Raw genomic sequence first — 18,610 nt, 5'->3', positions numbered from 1 at the left:
TAAACATAAGTTTTAAATTGCATGCTGTTTTGAGTAGCATGATGAAATCACCTGCCGTCCTGCTCCATCCTGCCCAGCTCGTAAATCATGCATTTGTCCAGCGTGCCCCACCCATTAGTCTACTTAGCCATCTGGGTTATTAGATCAACTGCTGCGGTATCTTGGTGCTTGTGTTCAAGTCACCATTACTTTACTTAATAATGGCTCCAAAGTGCAAGAGCAGTGATGCTGGCAATAAAGATCTACCAAAGAGAAGCTGTAAAGTCGTTAAGTCCTTCCTTTAAGTGAAAAGGCGAGAGTTCTTGACTTAGGAAGGAAGGAAAAAATTGTAAGCTGAGGTTGTTAAGATCTACAGTAAAAACAAACCATCTATCTGTGAAAGTGTAAAGAAAGAAAAAGAAATTTGTGCTAGTTTTGCTATCGCATCTCAAACTGCAAAAGTTAAGGCCACAGTGCATGATAAGTACTTAGTTAAGATGGAAAAGGCATTAAATTTGTACAGTAAGATATTTTGAGAGAGAGAGACCACATTCACATGACTTTCATTACAGTATATTGTTATCATTGTTCTATTTTATTATAAATTATTGTTAATCTCTTTGCCTAATTTATAAATTAAACTTTATCATAGGTATGTATGTATAGGGAAAAACATAGTATATATTAGAACAGTTCAGTGTTATCCACAGTTTCAGGCATCCACTGAGAGTCTTGAAACACATCCCCCATGGATAAAGGGGGGCTACTCTAGTGGAAAAGAAGCCATAGACAAAATGCACATGAACGAGCATAGGTATGTTCTAATAAAACTTTATTTACAAAGCAAGACTGTAGGCCAGATTTGCCTTGTGGGCTATAACTTGCTGACTCTTGAACCAGAACTCACCATCCAAAGAGTACAATAATGAAAGATTAGGAAGAATTCTTGGGACCAGATATTGGAGGATACTTTCAAAGATTATAGATTACTAAAGAGCTTTCCATGACAGGTCTGTTTATTTGTGTTACAGATGGCAAAGCATTTACAAAGGAGATTCTGAATTTATTGGCTTCTTGCCACCTTCAGATTTCTCCATCTTCTCTAACATATAATAGAAGGTACTTTATGCTTAGAAATACACAAACTGAAAAGTACTAACAAAAGGGTAGAGAAGATTTGTTTTGATCAGAGAAGACTTTTACCTATGATACCAATTTTATTAAAAGCCCCTTGTGACAAAGATTTGCTAATTTCCACCTGAAGGATAACATTCTAAGTAGTCCAAGAGTATTTTAAGAAAATGAATAAATGTTTTAAAGAAGGTAAAATGTAAACTGACTCTTTTTGCAAGTTTAGTTAACTTTGTAAAACTTAAGAAGGTGAAATGAAGCATGAAAACGGGTAAAATTTGTTTAGTTCAAAAATGAGTGATGAGACAAAAGTCTATACAAGAACTCTTAACCACCCACCATTCTCCCTACACACCCCTCCTACATAGTCTGACCTTCTTATCTTTGCCAGAGTATACTCGATGTAGTATAAATTTTGGTATTTCTTCACCGTTCTTTTTCTTTTAAACGTTTTATTCTTGAATAATTTTAGGTTTTCAGAGAGAGTTCCTATATACCTTCCATCCAGGACTTCCTCCAGTTTTCAGAAACTGACAAAACAAGAGATTTTAAAGCTTAACAATTTATAGTGCCAGTTGAAAAAAAAAATTAGACATTTGAAAATAAATTCAAATGCCAAATTTGTAGCTACTGTTTAAATAAACTATATAGTACTTTCAAATTTAGTTTTCTAAGCATGAAAATTTAGTCAGCAAATCACCCTTCAGTTCTCAGCTTGTGTCACCTCGAAATAGGCATATGCCCTGTCATTTTTCTGCACAATATTCTTTGCATTTCCTTCACAGCATTTATCTCACACAATAGTTAACAGTATTTGTGTACTGGCTTATTGTCCATCCCCAGAGACTTCACCTGTCACATTTCCTTCTCCCCCTGTTATAATCTCTGTGCCCAGAATAGTGCCTGGTGCACACTGAGCAGAGATACTCAACAGACTTTGCTGGATGGATGAATGAATGAATGAACGAGAGCATGAATGAGCAAACACTTTAACTATGGCAGTATGGCAGGGGTGATATAAGGCACATGATAAAAGACACATCTATTTAAATTGCCAATGTTCCTTTACCACCAGCCATACACAGTTGAAGTTTTAGAGATCCTATGTGTTAGTCTATCATCTTTGTAATCACTTCTTACTGAGGCAAAGTTTAGAACTAAACTATTTGGAAAAAACAAAAATATGGATTCCAACCGTATCGTGGTTTCGAAGACATTCTAGAAAAGCTTAAAAGACTAAAGGGGAGTGATGCAGCTCTCCTATTCCCCTCAACTACCTACCCCTCAGCTTCAAGTTCAAGGAATTACATGGGTTGTAGGAAAAAGAAAGGAAGGATAGACAGAAGGCTGGAAGGAAAGAAGGAGGGAAGGAAGGAAAGCAGGAGGGAAGGAAGGAAGGAGAAACTACCTATTCCTATGTTCTCTATGAACGTTTACAGTTCTCCCGACGTCAAATATTACAAAATATGTCCAAAAGTCAAAGTACTTGATCCCTTGACCAAACCAAGGGAAAAGGAAGTCACTCCAAGATAAACATCCATAAAAAAATATCCTTTTATCAGATAGAAAGAAGAAGGACAAAAGTGCTGGGGCACTGTCAGGCTCTCTGCTTCATTTAGATCATTTCTCTTTCTTCTGCTTCTGGGCCTGTGCTGTGATGAATGGTCACTAATAAATGCACTCAATGCAGCACAAATTGGTCCACCATCCAAAGAGTACAATAATCCCACTGTCACTTCTGAAACATCTCCCGCCTATGATGTCATGAGCTGCAAATAACTCAAATTATCTGATGAACTAAAGACTTAATAGACTAAATCTCACTGCCAAGAAACATATTGACATTAATACTAAAAAATGGAGTTGCGGGAAAAATTCATTTTAGACCACATACATAAATTTTAAAAGACCAAAAATAACGACATTAATAAAAGGTAAATAAAACTCTACATTTTTTCTCTATGTAAAAATAGAACAATTAGTAGTAGTAATGCTGAGATTATTCATTTTAAACTATTTTACTTACTTAAAGGATAAAGCAGATAAATTTGTGATGTTATTTTGAACCAATATTTTCAGTGTAAGAGAAAAAGAGATATATAAATATAAAATCAAATAATATTAAAACACCATAAAGTTAACTTGGAAAAATCAACATGAACTCATAATTATAAAATCAAATAATATTAAAACACCATAAAGTTAACTTGGAAAAATCAACACAAACTCATAAATGTATTTCTGACTCTTTTCTCTGAAACAGCCTGGAAACCCTGACAACTGATAAGAATGAGCACCCTTATTGCCCAGATTGTAGTTTCTAAATTCCATTTTCTACTAAAAGGAACCAGAGCTCCTTATAATGACTGACTCTTAGATTGAACTGTGAAATGAATGAGAGGAGCCTGAAGTATCCTGTTGTGCCAAAAAACTAATGGGACGTGGGTGCTTCTGGGATCTTCTGCAACTTGATCTGGGTGCTGATTATATGGAAATTGTTCAGTTTGTGAAAATTCACTGTGATTCACTTGTGATAGCTTCTCTTTTCTGTATGTATATACAGGAACCAATCTGAAGGGGCTCTCAAGGAACAAAGAGCACCCAGAAAAAAAAGTCACTATAACTAGTCAACACAGAACAAATATTTTTAAAATTCATGAATTTACAATGATCCTCAAGAAAAAAGGGAATTCTTCCCCTAAAAATACAAAGAAATATCTTTGATCATCTTTTGAAGAAAGCTCAAGTAAAATGGTATCAGCATAGTCCATTCTCATTGAATATTCTCTCCATTTTTACTACCTGAGGGAAGAGTCTTATGACCCTCGTGATGGGTAAAAGGGAGCAGACGTCAGCTTTCTAGCCATGCCAGGGCTGAACACTCTTCTTCCAGTTTCTCCCTGTGTTATATTTGCTGACTGGTGGCCTGATTTACTGGGTTTACCCTTTTCACCACATTTCAACTTGTTTTATACGTCAATAATAGCTTTCAAGGCCCTTTGGTTCGATTTTTTTGGTCCTGGTTGTCCTTTCCTCAGGGAGTTAAGGGACATGGAACGTGGAGCTGAGAACAGGAATGCCAAGAAAAAGAGATAAAGAGGCTTTCTGAAAGCACTTCTGAGTGTACATGCACACACACTAATTCCTATGACAAAAGAGGGATGAAGTAAACACATTCCATTAAGGAAATGAGATGTTGGTTACCTGCTTTTTCCCTTTTAAGAAGAGTTTAATTTCTTTCTCATATAGTCAAGTCACAACTCAGCAGATGTGTGGAAACAAATTTCCAGTTACTTTATTTCTATGAACTTAAACCTGATAGTCAAAGAGATGCATATACATTTCATCTTTACGTGCGGTCAAGTATCAAGAGATCCCAGGCAATACTGACCTAGGAGATTCCACGAGATAGAGCAAAAGTAATGCAGCCAGAGCACAGTAAACTATTAGAAATAAACATCGAACCCAGCCAACCTTCTTTCTTGTTTGCTTCAACATTAAAAATGAATATCCTGAGGCCCAAGATCTGCGTAACAGGCACTATGCGTTTGAAAAATGGGTTGTTGGGATAAGAACCACTGTTTTAGGATCAAGTCAGCTTCCCTGCTATCTGTAAACTATGATCAAACAATTAATATTTGAGTTTAACTATGATCAAACAATTAACATTTGAGTTTAGCAGACAGAAAAGTGCTATCCTCGTAAGGACCCCATGATTTTAAATGCTTTTCGTGGTTAAAGTTCTTTATTACCATATAAAAGTTGGATTCAATATCAAATGAACAGGAACATTCCTGAAAGTAGTGCAGTTCCCCAATAATACATAGTGATCAAACATGGGGAAAGGGTTTTGTTATTAACTACAACTCACTGTTCTTGAAGGTATATCTGATTTTGATGGTGAGATTTCTCAATGTCAAAAGTTCTACACCTGTAGATGGCACAGCACATAGATCACTGAATCACCGTGGTGTCCAGAATGAGTAAGAAGCCGGAAGATGGACTCTAAATGTCTACAGGTATCATTCAAAAAGAAGCCGACTCAATTAATCACTTTTACCTCCCTGGACGGAAACAGACTGATCAGGGAACGGAACCCTTAGGCTATGACGTATCAGACTCTGAGATGATAATCTCAAGGGCTGGAAAAAATGATTCATACTTTATCAATATGTAAATGAGATTTCCAAACTAAGAACAATGGACCATCTGGTTTTGGATAAGTTTTCCTTCCTCATAGACAAGCCAGACAGGTGTCAGCTTAACCTCAGAAAGCCATCATTCTCAAAGTACATAAATTTTATATGTAATAATAAAATGCCAAAAGGGAAAAAAGACTAAAAGACAATTATGTGGAAACTACAGGGAAGTGATTTCATGTAAGTAGAGAAGAAATTGATGCTCAAAGCAGGAATCTTGACCTCAAAAGCCTGCAGGTGCCAGGCAAGTGACATAAATCCATAAGGCTGGTTGGGTTAAGTACTTAGGTAGTGGTAAAGACTACCAAACTTCAGTCCTTGAAATATTAAGAAGATCAGACCAGATTTTTAATCTTCCAAGAGAGGCCAAGTATCTGATTTTTTTATGTGAAATTTCTAGATTGTCCAATGTTGGCAATTAACTCCATTTTAAAAAAAGAAAACTTTTACAGGTTAAAAAAAATTATAGTCTAAAACTTGGCCTGTAGGCCACCAGTTTGCAAGCTGTGCTTTAAAATGTAACTTTAAATACTGTATAGCACAGGGAAATATATACAAGATCTTATGGTAGCTCATGGAGAAAAAAAGGTGACAATGAATATATATATGTTCATGTATAACTGAAAAATTGTGCTCTACACTGCAATTCGATACAACATTGTAAAATGATTATAAATCAATAAAAAATGTTTAAAAAATGTGAAAAAAGTAACTTTAAATAGTGCAGTAATAAACAAAGTTTCTGACACAATAATTATACTAAATAACTGAGCCTTGGTTTCTGTTCTCCAGGAAGGAGCAGTCTGTGCAAGGAAAGGGTAGAAGTGGTATCAAGAACATCTGTGAGCATTTCCCAAATTACAGATGTTGCAACTATCACCACTACCATCACCACCACCACTGCTGCTGCCCCTGTGCCTCAGAGAAAACGAGTCTGAGCAGAGGACACATGTTGCAAAAGATCCGCAAGAGCTCTAATGGTACACCCTCGCACGCTGGGCGTCACTGATCTTAACAAAGCAGAAAGCTTTGTATAACTGGGAGGGATGTGTCCAAATTGTGAAGACTCAACTCACTGGGCCTAAGATGTCAAATGGCATATGTGAGGTGGCTCTGAAAATAATAAATGCAAATAACAAAGATGCCAAGGAGCCCAGAGTGAACATTGCTGGTGTCATATTAGTTATTTCAGTCTCATGTGCAAAAAGAATACAGTCAGTTGTCAACCTGTTCACTATGGAAGATCATAAAAATGGGATGTGTTTGCAAGAATGTGTGTATGCAGGCACTTGTGGGTCTGTGTACAAGTGCATATATGACGAAAGCAGGAATAGCTCTTTGGCCACTTGCAGGCTTAGCTCTGCAGGCTCATTACTCGAAAAGGGAAGGGCAGTGTCTTATTTTCACATGATGCCAGACTGCAGACAGAAAAAGATTAAATAACGTGGCATGTTTTTCTACTTCCTATCCTTAAAAAAATTACTGCAGAACTTTTAATAAGATGGCTAAACATAACCAGAATTACCACATCTTATTTTTGGATCTGATATATACATAAAAAATAGAAAGAAACACGTGCCTATGATGTAGTAATATCTCACTAATATTTTGCTATCATTAAGCACTGCCTAATCTTACCCTGCTTTTGACTTTAAGCTTGCATTCTCCTAACTCACCTTGTAACTGGGAGTCAAAGTCTTCTGGGCTGGCTTTAAGGTAAAAGCTGTTCAAGAGGTTTGTCCTCAGGTGCCTGCAGCTTTTTTCCTGGGAACTTGGTCTGTCTACTGAGCCTGCTGGGGTTATCTGGTAAATTACAGGAGTGGCTCCTTGATTTCCTTCTCTTGCTCTTCTGCAGAAAGGGGCAGAAGCTGAAAAAGAAAGAGTACAGTCATATACTACATCTCCACTGACCTTTCATGAGCCTCTGTGGCCAAAAGAAAATTCCTTCCAGTTTATCTTTTGAGGAGAAAGTTCACAAGGGATGGCATCTCAGCCATTTACCACCTTTGCTCAATCCTATGCCATCTCAAAGATTTAACCCTTGAGCTCCTTACCAATCAGTAAAGTTTACATCTTCCCTAGAGTTGGGAGTAAGTAAACTCTCAATTTATAAACAAATATTTCCTAAAAGGACACAAAGCATGTCTTCCAGAAACACATTTAAACCTTCAATTAATTAAATGTAAACTTCAGTTTTTAAGAACAGTCACTATGAGGTGGTTCCCTCACATATGCACATCAATGTACAATCCCAATAGCCCGATAAAGACTGATCACTAGCTTCTAGGCTGCCTTAACGCAGTAGAGGCAGACTTCTCTCGTTACTGCCAAACTCCTAGAACAATCCTCAAGCAGAAAGAGCCGATTATACTGACAAAGCATAGTGTTCAACTTGACATAATTCCTCAGAAGGCAAAGAAACAATACTTTATGAGAAGATAAAACATGTTCACTTTAAGTTTAAAATGGAGGACCATACATCTCAGAAATGTTCTCCTAGGGCAGTCTACCCAAGCAATAGAAATAAAAGCAAGAATAAACAAATGGGACCTAATGAAACTTACAAGCTTCTGCCCAGGTTTGATTATTTTTCAAGCCTAGTCTTTCATTCTTAGTTTTTTTTTTTCTTTTTACTTATTGAAAAGAAAAAAAAAAAGAAAATGCACAAACAGGTATTCTGAAAAGTTATGATTTAATAAAAGTGCAAAAACAGGTCTGTCCACCCAGTTTCTTATGCTGTGATACACTTTAAATACCATTTTTCTGCAAAAAAGTGTTTGTTCTAAATGCCTCTTCACCTCTACAAAAATTTAAAAAGGGATTTAAAATTTTCTACTGTGTTGTAAGACAATTCTGTGCATATTATAATTCCTAGATAAAATTGAATTGATGACTATGATGGTGGCATAGAAGAACTAGGGTTAGGGTTCATCAATATTATTTTTTGTATGCTCAGCATTATGTTTATTTTCTGCAAATACTATTCAATCTATGCTCATTAATCCCAGATAATAATAGGCAGACTGAATATGAATCATCAGCTATAGAAATTCCCCTACCCACCTTTTCCTTGCTTTTCCCTCTGATGGGCTCTGCCAAGCTTAGGAGAGGGAGAGAACACTGAAAGAATATGGTAAAGAAGCCCCCTGTGCTATACTGCAGTTCTTTTTGCCCACTCCATCCCCATTCCTCTTCCTTTGTCTTATTCTCCGTAACTTCTTACCATCCTATAGTAGCAAATGGGAAGGTAAGGGAGAAGAGAAGACCACGGGGTAACATCAAGGTTTTCTCTCTGTCTCTGTCCCCCTAGTCCAGCAGCAGAGGTGAGGGAGAACGGGAGGGGTGCATCTTGCTAACCACACCTAAGGAATGCCCCGCCCTTCTGCATCATACACACTGCTGGTGTGTCCTGTCTCCAGCCTGTGTAATCATACCTTGGCTCGAGGATCATTTTCCACTTCACTCGTCTCTTTCCCTACAATCTTTGCTTACATCCTTCAAAATCCAGCTCAAAAGTACAATTTCCAACTCTTTCATCAATCTTCCCAGCTAGAAGGAAGCAGCTTCTCATCAACACCTGGTACTTTGGTCAATTCAACTGATGTGAGGCTGTCCTGGTCCTCCCTCATGTTCTGACACCTCTTATCTCCCCTACCAGACTGCGTTGACTCTGGGAAGCTACGACCAGACCTTAGTTCGCTGCACACAGTAAGTGTGAGAATTAAAAAGTGAATTTTGTAAGGTTTCTACTTATACATACTTTGTAAAAGAGCTTGTTCTGAGACTATAATTAATGTTCATATGGACATTTTGTACAATTTTTAAAAGGACAACAACCATGATAAAGTATAATGCCTTCTATAACCTTCAGGGGGGATTACTGCTCTGCATTAAAAATGACCAATCAATCAATACATGGTTCAGATATAATCAATCATCTCTCATAGTTACTGAAGCCAGAAATATTAGGAATATTTGTTTTAATTAAGTTTCAAAAACTTGGTTAGGACAGTAAGATTTATATGGTCACGTTCAAATTCCAAATTTCCAGGTGACTCAGTTTTATTCAAAAACTAGGAAGTCAACCAAGTGGCAACAAAACTTTATTTTAATTAGAAACTGTACAAGGTCTTGTTTTACCTTGCAGATCAACTGCGTGTGGGGCTGAAGTCCAAAAGTGCTAAATTAATAAAGTTCAAGTCTGATTACTCCTTCTGACAACCCACATTGAAGATTAATCCTTAAAGCTCTCATTAAAAAATAAACTCAGAGAAGGGAAGAGGTAGTTTCTTTCTAAAACCATAACCAAAATTGACACTTTAAAAGAAAACATATCTGAATTTTTACCAACACACACAAAAGGAATCACGTTCTAATTTAATGATATCCTCTGCAGCCCAAAAAGACTTCTGACACCCACCTTCAGAACTATTCATAAATCAAAAGTTGGAAAGGTTGGAAAGGTTGATTTGAACAAAGTCTCCTACACTAGCCAGTACTTGAGGGAGTCTGCAAAATCTCACCAGGGGAGTTTAGTGATTTGGCAAAGGTTCCTTCCGAATGGCTCACTCAGGAAGCAAATGATCCATTATCTTTGCAAAAAAATTTTTCCTATGAATCGTGTGACTAATCCTCCCACAGCCTGAATTTTTCCCACTAGACACAACGTTCTTGTCCAGCACACTCCCCACACATTCCACTCATGTCTTATTCAAGCCCCTCAGGGCAAAGGATGTATTCTATTCTACCAGAGACAAGACTGTCCCGTGTAGCACTAAGTTAATGCAGAGAATGCACAGTGGAGGCCAGATAAAGCAAGCTCCATCATTCTGTAAAATACGGAAGAAAAGATCCTTAAAATAGTAAAGACGTTAAAGACAACCAGAATAACCAGCAGAGTATATTTACATAAAGTTAGCGTCGATATAGCAAAGTGCATTTCACAACAAAAATAAGAAATGAGACACTTCTATTTCCTGTACAGAATGTAGCCCATGGTTTTGATCAAAGCCCACATCACTTCCACAAAAGACAGTTTTGTCTTAATCTGGGGTTAAACAGCCTAAATTGCCTTCCAAGAAAACTGTAGCCCAAGACATGGCATATGATCTTTCCTCATTATCTTGCTTACTTTGTCTACTGTCTCCACTAAATACCTTAGCTGGTAAAGAGATAATTATTTTGCTTTTCTCAGTGGCTACAATGTTTCCACAAAAAATTGATTTTTCTCTTCCTATCTGTGATAATCTTAAGTACACTGAGAGTTTCGACACTGTGTCTAAATCCCTGGAGAAAGACTGAGAAAAGGGGTTCCAAGGAAAATCTCCACTGTTGGCATAGTAATAAAAGGGAAAACAAAATGAAGAGGTTCTAAGGAAGGGATAGATTTAAGGAAACAAGCTAAGTTTTGGATAAATTAAAAGAAGACTGTAGAGTTTGCTGATGTCTCAGGTCACTGCTGAGAGACTCCAACATATTCTAAATGGAAATACGAAAATATGACTCACGGAACCGTTTCAGGAAGTTCTCTGACTAATGCCAAAAGTGGTTATTGATTGGGAGAAAACTTCAGGGAAAACTTAACCTATTAAACAAAAATATGTTTAAGAAATGCATGAATCCTGTCAGAATATTCATGTGAGAAAAAGCCAGGGAATTTGGAGATTTATGAAAGCCTCAGATCAGACTTCCTTCATGAATTCTGATGATCATACTATATTTACTTGATAGAGCAGGAGGAAAAGTAAGGAAATACTATCATCAAAGCTTACCAATCTATATTTAAATCTGTAAAAGAGTTATGAAAAAACTATTTTAATTCAATTACATCAGCTTAATGTTACCACTAATTTATATTGAAAGTGACTTACTAGCTTTGTGACCTTGTGCAAATTACTTTACTTCTCTGTGCCTCAGGTTCCTCATGTGTAAAAATGCAGCTCTTTCTCGGAGGATGAAGCAAGTTAATGTATGCAGTGTTCAGAACAGACCCAGCATACAGGAAGCGCTCAGATGCTAATGCTGTTGCTGCTCCCCTGAGTCGCATCTCCCCAGCTAGCTTTACCTGATACTCCTCCTCTGCCCTTGCCTTCTCCTTCTGGGCTCCCCTGCGTGGTCCTGACTCATTCCGAGGACTTCAACCTATCATTTGCTAGAGACTGCTGAGTCTCTCTCCAATGCTGGCATCTTTTCCAGGCTGCATTTCCAACTGTCTAGTGGATATTTCCATTGGAATATATCATGAGCACCTGAAACTCAGTGGGTCTAAAAATCAAGCCCATAATCTTTCTACCCTTTCCCCTTTCCTCTCCTTGTCCTCTGTTTTAGTTAATGACATCACTATCTACCCTTAAACCCAGCTAGAAATGAGTTACTTTTCGTTTCTTGTTTTTAATAGACTTTATTCTTTTAGAGCAGTTTCAGGTTCACAACAGAATTGAGCAGAAAATACAGAGAGTTCCCACATAGCCCTCCCCACTCACACATATATACTCCCCTTCCCTCAACATCCCTCATCAGTGTGGCATATTTGGTACAATTGATGAACCAACATGGGCACTTTATTACCAACCAAAGTCCATAGTTTACATAAGAGTTCACTCGAAATGGCAGGTACTTTTAACTATTTTACGTGCAACTCTCCCATTTAACTCACCCCAGGTCCTCTGACATCTGTCTCCTTTTTTTTTTTTCCCAGAAGGTATGTTGTCTTTTTTTTTTTAATGGCTGTACTACTGGGGATTGGATCCAGGACCTTGTGCATGCTAAGCACATGCTCTACCACTGGGCTATTACCCTCCCCTATCACTTCTATCTCTAAATGTCTTTAATAGACATGGCTCTCTTTTTGCCATCTCAGCTATCTCTACCCTAGATTATTTATATCTGCCTCTTGGTTTCTCCGCTTCGAATCATTCTCTTCTCCAAGCCATCTTTCATTGCCATCAGAGCCATCTTTCTTAAAACATACACTGGATCACAGTATTCTCTACTGCTTGGGGGAAAGGGGTCTATAGACCTGCAGGCAAGCTTCAGAGCACCTGGAAACCCTCTGAAATTGGATACAAAAATTTGTGAGCCCTTGATCAAAAAAGAGTCATTGTCTGAGAAGACAATTTTTAAACTGCTAAGCAGGGTGCAATCTGTAATCTTAAATTGCATGTTAGTCACTCTCCTCATGTTCCACCCTGCTTTAGGTACACTGAACATCATATTTTCCTCTAAACGTGCACATCGAATGCCATTTCGCCTCTCTGAGCCTTTACATATTCTGTTCCCTCTACCTGTGATGCTCTTCTCTGCCTGCTGAGCACTTGAGCATTCTTTAAGTCCTGGCTCAGGCCTCAAATGTCACCTCTGTAATGCCCTGCCTAAGTGCAAAAAAATGCATTCACAACAAAAGAGACACTAAGTGGATTTCTGGTGTCTGTTTATCATATCCTGATCTGAAATTTCTTAAATTCAAAGCTTCATACTATACAAAATAAACAGCCTAAAATATTTAGACACATAATGTGTTTCCTTAAGTCTAGGGAATCCTTACCTGTGTCCTTGGATTTTAATAAGATCAAGAGTAAAGACCCTGGAACCTAAGTGCCTAGGTTCAAATCCTGGCTCAGCCATTTACCAGTAGTGGGACCCAGGTTACATAGCTTCGCAATGCCTCAGTTTCATAATCTGTCAAGATAGAGAGAGTGACAGTATCCACCCTTCAGGATTATTCTGAAGAGTAAATGAGTTTATATGTAGAGTACTTAAAACTATGTAAGTGTTTGTTGTTATTATAATTACTTGTTAAAATCAATGGCCAGGACAAGAGGTTTCCACAGATAATCAGAGAGCAAAACTAACTGACCTTACCACATAACCCTCAAGCTTTAGCCAACTGATTTACTTAGCCAGGGAATACAAAAAGGGTCCCTTTTCACCAATGTTTTTATCAACTGAAAAGTGTTTCAAGTCTACCTGATAAAATTCAGATGCTTCTCCTTTGGCTTCCCGTAGCTAAAAATATCACCTCAGAATATTTCCAAGGCGCAGCACAGGTAGACTAATTACTTCACACACACACACACACAAAGAAACCCAGAGCTGCTCTTTACTGGGCAGCGAATCAATGGGCCCCCTCATTGCTTACAAAGTGCCCAATATGAAGGGAAAATGCCAAGTAGGAAATTGAGGAGAAAGATAAAGGAGCTTAATGACTCAGCTTTCAAACAAACCAGCTTGCTTTCTAGAGAAATGGAATATTAGGCATTTTAGCACCATCCCCACTTTGGTAAAAAAAAAAAAAGTGAAATGTAGATCCTAACATCACTGAACCTGGGGAGGAATCAAAATAAGTGATGTAGTGATGTAGCTGACTTTCATCTGAGTGATAGGACTGCGCGATATATTTGGCACTGCCTCTGTGCAAAATTTCCAGCCAAAGAAAAGCCATTTGACCCAGACCACACAAACTGCAGTTGTGTAACAGTATTTTTTGTTCCCCAGAAAAGAAATCCAAAAGGATCACTTTACTCTTTATGAATAATAATACTTAATAATCAGGCCTAAGGTAAAACACTTGAGTTAATATTTGAAACTAAGGAAAGAGAGAATAAAGCCCAAATTCCTTATCCTAGCATTAAAAGTCCTCCATGATCTAACTCCAACTAACTTTCCAACTTTATCTTCCATGGCAGGCTTCTTGAAATCATCAACCAAATACAATTCCTTATAGTTTCTCCAAACACACCCACTCTCTGCCCACCCTTTGTTTCCTCTAACTACAATAGTCTTCCCCTTACTTCCCCAAAGTCTAAATTCCATCCTTCCCTTAAACCTTGCATGGATGATGTGGCATCATTTCCTATGGCTTAGCTAGAAGTAATTCTCCAGGTTTTCAACTTTCATAATCCTTGCCCAGCACCTCTTGGACTTCCCTCAGTTTACGTTGACCAGCATTTCCTCAGAATGGAGGCTCTCTGAGGGCAACATCCATACCTACTCCATGTCTCTAAGCCCAACTGCACCGTGGCACATCTGCACATGGCAGTGCTCATGCTTTTTGCCAAAGTATGCAAGAGATATGCGTTAAGTGTGCTAAAGCTCGTGACTGATCACTGAAACTAAAAGGAAAGGAATACGCACTCAGACAAGCTTTGCTGAAGAAAGGCTTCAGTTAAAAAGATACACAATAAGATTTGTTTTCTTGTGAAGCAAGGTGAGAGATGAGAATTTTAATGCTTACTTCCAGGGCAAAGAAACCACCATTTACATTTACCAACTGGTGATTTGCCAACACCTACTAACAGTAGTGCTTTAAAAGCTTCCCTCCCACTCATGTAACTAGTAATACACCACCAAAGTTAGAGAAGTCAGAAGATAGCTGGTTCTGTATTTTACCTACTATAGACTCAAAACACTGCTCACCTTAGGGCTTGGATAAAGAGTTCTCGAGACCTGTGTATATAGTGATACTTTCAATCATCATGCCCAATGTGCCTTAAACTCTAAATATTTAAATACCAAAATGCAAAAATCAGAGAATCTGATACATAACAGAACACATAAGTGCCAAAAGAGAGGGAAAGACTAACAAAAGAACCCCTAAAAGCTATAGTCTGATACAGTTTGGGTGGAAATTCACTAGTCCTGATAGGCCACTTGGATGGCGCTAACTGAAACATTTACTGGATCACAGAGGAAAGGTTGACTTCACTCCGGGGTGATGCTCCAGGGCTGTGCTGATCAGTATGTTTCTGCCAGACCACTGAACAGCTGCCCGCTGTCTACAGTCCTATATTCACAGATGACATTTCTCTGTTACGTAATGTTACCGTTAGGTAAATGAATTTGAATACGCACTCTTACACATAAGTAAATTTTTCTAAACCCCAAATCCTGAAAGAATAGATGACTTAAGTCCTAAATCTAGATGAAAGAACATGTTTACAGGAGTGTCTGGACTCTGAGTCATGCCAATGGGAAGTTTTCTGTGGAGTTCTCTACCTGAGATGGCTTTCAGATCAATGACATTTGGAACATTCAGTCTCCAATATCACGTTGCTGGTGTCTCTTGGATTACTGGGATGGCAACCAAATCCTTCAGGCAGGTAGCAGGAGACTCTGTTTTAACTTACTCGCTTATAAAATAACTAAATATTCTTTTAAAGTACAAATGTGCCTACCACATACAAACTGAGGTCAAAATAATGTTAACATTTGTTAATAAATTAGGTGAACATTGTCAGTGGCACCACCACACATAACAGTTTAAAATGATAAAATAGACCCTAAATAAGCATCAGGTTTGTATATGTAATCTGTATTTTTTTCCACACATGGCTTAACTGAGTAACGCTGGCCTAATTTATCTTTGAGTCACTCTCTTTTACCTCTTATGCTACTTTGATGGAATTATTTCAAGTGGCCCCATTTCTTGCTAGATTTCTATTTGGTTTCCACAGTGACTGACTTGTTTGCTCATTAGACCACAAAAAAGTTTGACAACTAAATCAGGCCTATTAGCATTCTTATGACGAAAGCTTACTGTATTTAGATAGATGGTACTGGCAGTAAAATCAGAATAAATTTTAAAATGTTGAGACAGTGAGCAATGCCGTCCACTACAATTCAAAATTGTTTTTCTGGAAATTTAATTTGATGCATTAAAACAGTGAATGGAGAAAACAAGGTAGATTATGCTATCACATAACAGCAATTTTCCTTGAAATCGAGTGCTTTCTTTGGGCACAAGTGGAAGCCTGTGGTATCACAGAAGGACCAGGGGCCTTGGAGTTAAATAGGCTTATTTAAAATCCTGGCAATGACATTGTCTAGCTATGAAACTGGGTAGGTTACTCATCTAATCTGATCTTCAATTTCCTTATCTGAAAAATGGGGATTTGGGCTTTAACAAAACCTAGTTCAAGTTACTTTGGAGACTACAGATGGTATATATTCAGGATCTAGTATCGCACAAACCCAATTACAAGTGCTCAAATGCTACTTGTGTAAAGGTTTTTTAACTCACAAATTTTCAGACTTTAGAATTATTCTTTGGTTCTTGTGACACACACACATAACTTACGTAAAAACAGACATTACTGAGGAGTGTGTATGGCTGCCAATTTACATACTTTCTGATACAGGACAACTAACACCAGACTAAAATTTTTTTCTTTTTAAAAATTGAGATTGATGGATTATTCTAATACCTCTACAGGTCATACAGTCATCCTTCCGCATCTGTGGAGGAGTGGTTCCAGGATTTCCCAAACACACACTCTCTGCAGATACCAAAATCCAAGGACGTTCAAGCCCTTTACATTAAATGGTATGGTATTTGCATTTAACCTATGCACATCCTCTTGTACCCTTTAAATCATCTCTAGATTCCTTATAATACCTAATGTAAAAGCTATGTAAATACAAGCATACTTTCCTTGTTTTACTGCTCTTTGTTTTATTGTACCTCGAAGATACTGCGTTTTTTATGTTGAAGGTTTGTGGCAATCCTGTGTCAAGCAGGTCTATAGGTGCCATTTTTCCAACAGCATTTGCTCACCTCATGTCTCTGTGTCACATTTTGGTAATTCTCACAATATTTCAAACATTTTCATTACTATTATAATATTTGTTATGGTGATCTGTGATCAGTGATCTCTGATGTTAATGCAAAAGAGATTACAACTCACTGAAGGCTCAGATGATCACTATCATTTTTTAGCAATAAAGTATCTTTTATTTAAGGTGTATATATCTTTTTTAAAGACATAATCTATGGTATACTTAATAGACTACAGTATAGTGTACAGCCAAAAATTTCGTGTGACTCATTTTATTGCGATATTCACTTACTATGGTGGTCTGGAACCAAACCCTCAGTACCTCCAAGGTATGCCTGTAGTTGCCCGCACACCACAAATGTAAGTTTTGCTTTTGAAGCTTTCTGAAATTGTCTTCCCCTGAATATTTTTGATCCGTGGTTGGTGGAATCCACAGATGCAGAACCTGCAGACATGGAGGGCTGTAGTCTCTTCAGACTACAAATGTGCCACCCCACAGGGAAATTACATGCAAAAATCATTGAAATGTTTATGTCAAATATCCAACTTTTATGAGGCTCATAGAAATAAAGACTGTGAATGTCAAAGTTCACAGCACCACAACTAACTGGTAGCTGTCATGCAGTAATTGGCTAAGAGCCCAGTCTCTGGAACCATCTGGGTTCAAATTCCTCTCTGCCCCTCTCCAGCTGTGTTACCTCATGAGAGTTATGTCTTCTCTTTGGTTTCTTCATCTGTGAAATGGAGCTACTAAGTGTATCCATTTCACAGAGTTCTAACGAGGACTGAATAACAGCTGGTCCACAGGAGGTACCTGATGTCAGCTTTTACTATTACTAAAGCAGCTTTGTCTGACAGTCATACTGTATGTACAACCAGACTCAAATTATTCATGGCCATACTTTTTGGTTTTTCTTGTTCGTCCCCTTCACCACAAAAAGAAAACAAGATACCTTCCTTGACAAGAGAGCCAAATTGAAGAATCTATTGGAAAGCATTCCTGGCCTGATTCTTGTCCTTCTCGGTGTAGAGCTGACCGAGCCCCCCCTAAACTCTGCTGCAGGGCTCTTTCGGAGTCCACAGTCTTCCTGTGGAAGGAGTGGAGGGAAGCTTCAGTCAGGAAACCATCCCTGCACCAGCCACTGTGTTATTACGGCACAGTGCGCGACATCCTTAATTTTATTCAGTAGCAACAGTAGGACAAGAGTTCTTGGCACAGAGCAGACTCCTAACAGTTAGGATTGTGGAATGAATGGCATCAGGAAACTGACAAGGGATACAGCTGGAAGCCTCGATAACTGTAAAGGTCAGAATTCAATCACTGGTTACCACTATGCTCTGCTCTCATATTTGCCTTCCTTCCATTCAAATACTGATTGAATGCTTACATTGTGCCTGGTCATGAGGGTTCAGAGTCTGGAAATACGAGCAAGACTAACAAAGGGAAAAACTCATTCTCTCCCTCGAGTTATAATGACCAAAAGGGTCTTTACACACTTTGATGAACTTTACTGAAACCTATAAAACAATTCAGAATCTGTATTTAAATTCTCTTACATGGTTGGTGGGAATGTAAATTGGTATGACCACTTCAGAAAAATGTCTTCTAAAGATAAAAATACTGTTTGATGCAGCAATTTCAGTCCTGGATGTATGTTCAACAGAAGTGAGTGCTTATGTCTATCAAAAGGCAAATTTGAGAATGTTCATAGCTGCTTCATTCATAAAAACCCCTAACTTAAAATAATC

The 18,610-nt window shown here is 38.0% G+C and overlaps 1 protein-coding gene across 6 annotated transcripts in view; it reads right to left on the bottom strand.

Moving 5' to 3' along the window:
* Positions 1–18,610, bottom strand: part of OSBPL6 (oxysterol binding protein like 6) — a 186,360-nt gene that overhangs the window by 99,146 nt on the left and 68,604 nt on the right. For all 6 annotated transcript variants that reach the window (XM_032479772.1, XM_032479773.1, XM_032479774.1 and 3 more), the window contains exon 2: positions 6,986–7,177. The gene's annotated coding sequence lies outside the window, so the exon portion shown is untranslated. The remainder of the gene's footprint in view (positions 1–6,985; positions 7,178–18,610) is intronic.

The sequence above is a fragment of the Camelus ferus genome, chromosome 5 (genome assembly GCF_009834535.1).
Source record: "Camelus ferus isolate YT-003-E chromosome 5, BCGSAC_Cfer_1.0, whole genome shotgun sequence".
Taxonomy (NCBI): domain Eukaryota; kingdom Metazoa; phylum Chordata; class Mammalia; order Artiodactyla; family Camelidae; genus Camelus; species Camelus ferus.
This window is presented reverse-complemented; position numbering and strand designations above follow the sequence as displayed.